Below are 7,329 nucleotides of genomic sequence, written 5' to 3' on the forward strand. Positions count from 1 at the left end.
TAATGGAGCAACTTATCCTCCAGTGGAGCAACTTATCCCCCAGTGGAGCAACTTATCCCCCAGTGGAGCAACTTGCCCCCCAGTGGAGCAACTTACCCTCTAGGACTGAGATCTTCAGAGGTAGGCTGAAGGACTGTGAGATAAAGTTCGAGAGAACACACTGCGATGGTTTGGACATGTCCAGAGGAGGGACAGTGGTTTGGACATGTCCAGAGGAGGGACAGTGGTTATAATGGTAGAAGAAAATAAATGCAATTGCCAGAAAAAGACAAAGAAGAGATCTATGGATGCAGTTAGAGAGGACATGGAGGTTGTTGTAGTGAGGACAGAGGATGCAGAGGACAGAGTGAGATGAAGGAGGAGGACTTGCTGTGGAGACCCTGAAGAGGTAACAGCTAGAGCTCCAGAGCTGCTAATCTCCGCTCCCCATCCGGAAGTGGCGGAGCTGTGTGGGGGGGTTTGGTATGCGGGGCACTTGGTTCTGTTGACAGGGTGGGCCACCCGCCTTGATTAATGGTAGACAAAACACTGCTTATACAGTCTATATCATCATCATTTACTTTATTTCAGACACAAAATGTGATCCATATAAAAAAAAAAAAAAACAAACAAAACAAAAAAAAAACAAGAACACAGAGTTAAAAAGTTTTTCTGTAGACGCTCAAACGCCATTGAGTCCATAAAGTAAAAAAGTATCACACCGAGCTTAGTCCAGGGTTGGTCAGCGTAGCGATGATATCGTTTTCAGATTCAGACAACCGACACGTGCATCTATATTAGGGATGCACCATCCACATTTTTTTAAACTTCCAATCCCGATACCTAAATCTAAATATCATCCGATACCGATCCAGTTCCGATATCATGATCGTCATCATCATCATCAATCTGTTGGACTCCTGGCAGGGACCAATGCAGACATGTTCCTGTTTTTAGTTTTCTACATTCGCCTTAGAATCTAGCTGTTTTTTTTTTTACCTTTTTTCTTTTAGCCATCCTATTTGTAAAAAAAAAGCAAAAAACTGCAGTATGACTTTTTATAATTGTTTATTGTTGTTGTCCATTGTTGTCATCTTTCTTTGTTGAAATCAGGTCTCTCTTGTAAATGAGTCCTCGAGGCTCAATGGGATTACCTGTCTAAATAAAGGTTGAATGAATGAATCATTGATTTTATATGAGGCTGTAATTAGGGATGGGGCCGATCCGATCCAGTATCGGTATCGGCCTCCGATACCAGCATAATTTACATATCGGATTTTCTGATCCACCTGCCGATATTTCCGATCCATGATGCATGTTGGCTTCAAACTATGGAATGGATTTCCTGAACGGCGGCGTGTCTCGTGAACCCAGAGTAATAAGACCTGGCTCACATTCAGGAAATCCAGTTCATAGTTTGCAGCAGCTACAACGTGAGGACTGAGTTAGCAGCACTGTGGCTAACAGCTAACCAACTTTTCATCTAAACATGTCGCTGTGTGGAAGTATTTTACACTAAACACCACAAAACAAGACAGCATCGTGCAATGTCTGCAGAGCCAGAGTGCCACATTAAACCGCGGTAAAGTTAATTTTACGATGGACATTCGAGCTCTGTGGCTTCAGCGGGGCGCTGCTCTTTGGTCAAACAGAAAGAGGTGACTCGACCCCGGCCAGCCACGTCCAATCTGCCCCGCTCAATCTGCCCGTCTCCAAGGAGGGACAGTCTGAGCACGGCTGCCCCAAATCAGGCTGCCTGCTTCGGATTGAAGAAGAAGAAGACATCGCTGAAACCACGGAGCTCAAATGTTTACAGAGAAGTTGCTAAACTTCATAATTAATGACCAACCACTATCAGTTGTAGAAAACGAAGGATTTCTCAGCTTGATACTTGCAGTCAAGATATAGTTTACCCTCCAGGAGATATTTATCAGTACAACAGTAGACAATCATAAAAAAATATGATTTGAAAATTATATTAAAAACATAAACAGCTACATTATAAAGTGATGTCAAATACTAAAAACTGGAACATGTCTGTTGGTTTATGCCACGAACTTAGCAGGTGTTTGAAGCCATTTAACATTTTATTTAATTTAATTCATTTATTCATTCATTTAAATGAAACAAATTAAAAAAAAAATCATCACAAAGAAAACATTGAATGAAAAGAGTGTAGAAAGAAGAAAATATTCTTATATCTGCCCCTTATAAAATATAAAGCAACTTTAAGCAATCACTAAAATTAATAATAATAATAATAATAATAATAATAATGTCATCACAATGTCAGCACTGTATGTTTCCATACATTGGCGAAATTAGTCTCTGCATTTAACCCATCCACCACCAGGTGGTGCAGTGGGCAGCTATTGAAAGCACCCGGGAGGCATTTTGGGGATGAGGTGTGCTGCCCATAGACACCACGTGATGTGCAGTGACTGGGGATCGAACCTGGGACTTTTGGGTCCCAAGCCGGCTGCCCTGCCTCTACACCATCTAATCACTTTAATATCCACTTTAAAGCTAGGAATAAAAAGAATCATGTTTTGTGTTAGCAGAAAATAATTCTAACTTTAAAACTTATCCAACATTAATAAAACTTACCTCAAGTTGCCTTTTTGGACATGCATGCATATATTTGTACAAATTGTACTTGAGAAGAGATTATTACAGCCTCATATAAAATCAATGATGATCATGATATTGGAACTGGATCGGTATCGGCAGATACTCAGATCTAGGTATCGGGATCGAATCGGAATTTCAAAAAGTGGATCGGTGCATCCCTAGCAGTAATAATCTCTTCTAAAGTACAATTTGTACAAATATAAGCATGCATGTCCAAAAAGGCAACTTGAGGTAAGTTTTATTAATGTTGGATAAGTTTTAAAGTTAGAATAAAATTCTGCTAACACAAAACATGTTAATTTTTATTCCTACCTTTAAAGTGGATATTAAAGTGATTAATTTAAGTGATTGTTTAAAGTTATTTTATATTTTATAAGGGGCAGATATAAGAATTTTTCCTTCTTTCTGAACTCTTTTCATTCAATGTTTTTCTTTTTGATTATTTTTTTTATTTATTTTGTTTCATTTAAATGAATGAATAAATGAATTACATTAAATAAAATGTTAAATGGCTTCAAACATCTGCTAAGTTCATAGCATAAACCAACAGACATGTTCCTGTTTTTAGTATTTTACATCACTTTATAATGTAGCTGTTTATGTTTTTAATATAATTTTCAAATCATATGTTTTTTTATGATTGTCTACTGTTGTACTGATAAATATCTCCTGGAGGGTAAACTATATCTTGGCTGCAAGTATCAAGCTGTGAAATCCTTCATTTTTTACAAGCGATAGTGGTTGGCCTTTAATTACGATGAAGTTTAGCAACTTCTTGGTAAACATTTGAGCTCCGGGGCTTCAGTGGTCTATTGTTTTTGTTCAGTCTGGAGAAGGCAGTCTGATTTCAGTCTGCCCCTTCTCCAACATGGTCAGACTGAGCGTGGCTGACTGAAATCAGACTGCCTTCTCCAGACTGAATGAAAATAACGGACCGCTGAAGCCCCGGAGCTCCAATGTCCATCGTAAAACTAACTTTACCGTGGTTTAATGTGGCGCTATGGCTCTGCAGACATTGCACGTTGTCTTGTTTTGTGGTGTTTAGTGTAAGATACTTCCACACAGCGACATGTTTAGATGAAAAGTTTGTTAGCTGTTAGCCACAGTGCTGCTAACTCAGCCCTCACGTTGTAGCTGGCTGCAAACTATGAAATGGATTTCCTGAATGTGAGCCGGGTCTTATTACTCTGGGTTCATGAGACACGCCACTGTTCAGGAAATCCATTCCATAGTTTGAAGCCAACATGCTTCATGGATCGGAAATATCGGCAGGTTGGATCGGGAAAGCCAATATGTAAATTATGCTGGTATCGGAGCCCGATACCGATACTGGATTGGATCGGCCCCATCCCTAATCTATACATGATGTTGTGCCGCGCTGCAGGGTAGGTAGGCACACCTGCGTCTACAAACATTTTGCTTCCACTGCTCCATCGAGGTACCCTCAGCAGCATCCGCATGCCATCATTATATGCCACATTTAGTCTTTACATACTGCTCCTTTTTATAACGTCTCCACAGGTGAGCGGTGGATCTTAACTGATGTTGAGCACAGTCCAGACCTACGGATCAACATGTTAGCTTGTCCACAGAGCATTGTCTGTAAATGTCCTTATCATCTGACAGGTCTGCAGTCACTTAGTGCTCCAAGTATTTACATTCGTCACTGACATTCAGCCTGTTGCCCGACAGAAAGAAATCAGGGAACATCAATATATAATTACTAACAAATGATGCCTTGTATCGTTTGTTAGTGACACCTGTGTTTCGTGTCCAACCCAGCTGAAGTTTCAACGCCACAGCTCACTGGGCTGTTCTGAATCTATCATCTATTCATTAGCTGTTGCCATGCAGTAAAGAAGGATGCTCCAGACAAATGCACATATTCTATTACTTATGGCAGGGTTGACTTCTCGCGACCCGTTAAATGCTCTTTGAATACTAACCTTTGTTTGAACCATTAAACGGTGTCTTTTGCACAGAGCAGATTGTCTTCTGCCAGATGTGGCTTCACTTCTCCACCCAGCCTCAATCACGTCTTCCTTTTCAGGCTGCTGAAAAGAATCTAGAACTTTTCTTTTGTCACCGAGTATTTTTTAACTGTCCATGTCCTGGTGGAAAAATTTGAGCCGAAGGTCATCCTTCATTTCTCATTCAAGTCAAGTCATCTTTATTTATAGAGCACATTTAAAACATAACCTGTTATCAAAGTACTTAACAACAATGACAACAACAATCAATGGGAGTAAAATTAAAGAGAAAAAAAATACAATACACTAATAATAATAACTGAATAATTAATAAAAAGCATTTAAAACATAGGATCACAGAACAAAAAACACTAGATCAATTTACACTGTGTGAAATGCCTGAGAGAACAGATGTGTTTTTAGCAGAGATTTGAAGTGAGGAAGGGAGGTGGCCTGCCTGATGTTGGGGGGCAGGTTGTTCCACAGTTTGGGGCCCATGACTGAAAAAGCCCGATCTCCTCTGAGCTTCAGTCTTGTTTTTGGAACAGCCAAAAGCAGCTGATCAGATGATCTCAGGGCCCGAGAGGGAACGCAAGGTTCCAGTATCTCAGAGAGGTAAAGGGGTGCGAGGCCATTTAAGCATTTGAAGGTCAACAGAAGAAATTTAAAGACTATCCTCGTATGAACAGGGAGCCAGTGAAGGGAGGACAGAACTGGTGTAATATGTTCAGACCTACGAGTTCCGGTTAAAAGCCGAGCTGCAGCATTCTGGACAAGCTGAAGACGTGAGATGGAGGCCTGGCTGATCCCAGCATACAGTGCGTTGCAATAGTCCAATTGGGTCGTGACAAAGGCGTGGACTAGTTTCTCAAGGTCGGGTCTGGACAACACTGGCTTGAGTTTATCTACTTGTCTGAGATGGAAGAAGCTTTTCTGCAAACAGAGTTGATTTGTTTGTCAAACTTGAAGTCAGAGTCTAAAACCATCCTGAGATTTTTACCAGACTGCTTCAGATATGGCTGAAGAGAGTCCAGGTTGTTGGGATCAGAGGCAGCAGTTGAGCTAGGGCTAAAGACAATGACTTCGGTCTTGTCATTGTTAAAACTTAAGAAATTTGAAGCCATCCAGGCCTTAATGTTGTCCAGACATTTTAACAGCGGGTGAATGGAGCAAACACTTGCTGGTTGCACAGGCAACACAGCTGTTGTTGTGTGACCTGGAGTCCTATTCCAGTTGTGCATAGTCTAGTGGTGGGCAGGATGTTCATTCATGTCAGTAATTGATTTATGGTTTAGTGCTGCGAACATCGACATCTGTGCTGCCATTCTCAGTGTCTCTTTAGGACTCCTGTTGCACTTGTATATTGGTAATAATAGAAAAGGTGAGTAACTGGCCAAGATTCAATGAAATGTGTTTAACTACAAACCACATGTTCTTGGAAACTCCCTGTACAAAGACGGCCATCGTAAAACTGAAATCAAAGCCTTTGTTTTCTTGAAAATGAACTGAAGCATTAAGAAAACAATAGGTTTAATCTGAATGTGAGTCACAGTGTGGTTTCCCCTCAGGACAACTAACCAGTTTAATGGAGTGCTAACAGGAGTTTAACCGTGCACATGATTTTTTTATGTTCTCTTCAGTGTAGAAGTTCTTGTCTTGTTGAGAAACAGGAGTATGAGCATTAAGTATTTTCTTGGAACTATGGTTATGTCAAAGAGCTAAAGGAAAAAATGTGTTTTTCCCAAAACGCTTTTTGTTGACCTTATTAGAAAACATCTCGAGGTAAAGTTAAAGAGCCACAACTATAAACGGTGATGAGTTCATGAGATTCTTTATAAATAAAATTGTTTCAGAGAAAATTCAATCCATCTTTCCTATTTATCGGGGCCGAGATGGTGTAGAGGCAGGGCAGCCGGCTTGGGACCCGAGAGTCCCAGGTTCGATCCCCAGTCACTGCACATCACGTGGCGTCTCTGGGCAGCACGTCTAATCCCCAAAATGTCCCCCGGGCGCTTTCAATAGCTGCCCACTGCACCACCTGGTGGTGGATGGGTTAAATGCAGAGACTAATTTCGCCATTGTATGGAAACATACAGTGCTGACATTGTGATGACATTATTATTATTATTATTATCGCCTCTGGTTCCCTGTCAGATGAGACGACTTTGAAAATGTCACTAGAACAGGATTTATGTTTGGACAGTTTTTGTCCTGTTGAGCTCTCTGAATTGTCAAAAATAATAGCTTCATCCAAACCATACACATGTCTGCTAGAGCTCATCCCAACCAGGCTATTGAAAGAGGTATTTCCCTTACCAGGATTATCACTGTGAAAAATCACATCATGCTGCTGATCTATTTCATGCTGCTGATCTGTTTCATGCTGCTGATCTGTTTCATGCTGCTGTGTTCATGCATACTCATCTGCTCACAAACTCGTGTTCATGCTGATGTTCGGCGTATTGTTTTTTTATGCTACTAGTGCTTAGCATATTTTTAATGTTTTTGTTAGTTCAAATCTTAGATCTTGTTACTGTTTTTCTTTTACATTTTATATTTTTGTTGGATGTAATTGGGACCCTGTTTACACAATGTCATTCCACCACATGTGCCACATGTGGTGGAATGACATAAAGAAACTCTGACTCTTAATCAATTCCTCATTGTGGATCTGCTTAATTTGTCTCTAATGAATAGTTATGTGCCACAGCATTTTAAGATTGCTGTAATTACTGTTAAACCTTTACTT

Source organism: Nematolebias whitei, chromosome 12 (assembly GCF_014905685.2).
Source record: "Nematolebias whitei isolate Nwh7 chromosome 12, NemWhi1, whole genome shotgun sequence".
NCBI classification, from domain to species: Eukaryota; Metazoa; Chordata; class Actinopteri; order Cyprinodontiformes; family Rivulidae; genus Nematolebias; species Nematolebias whitei.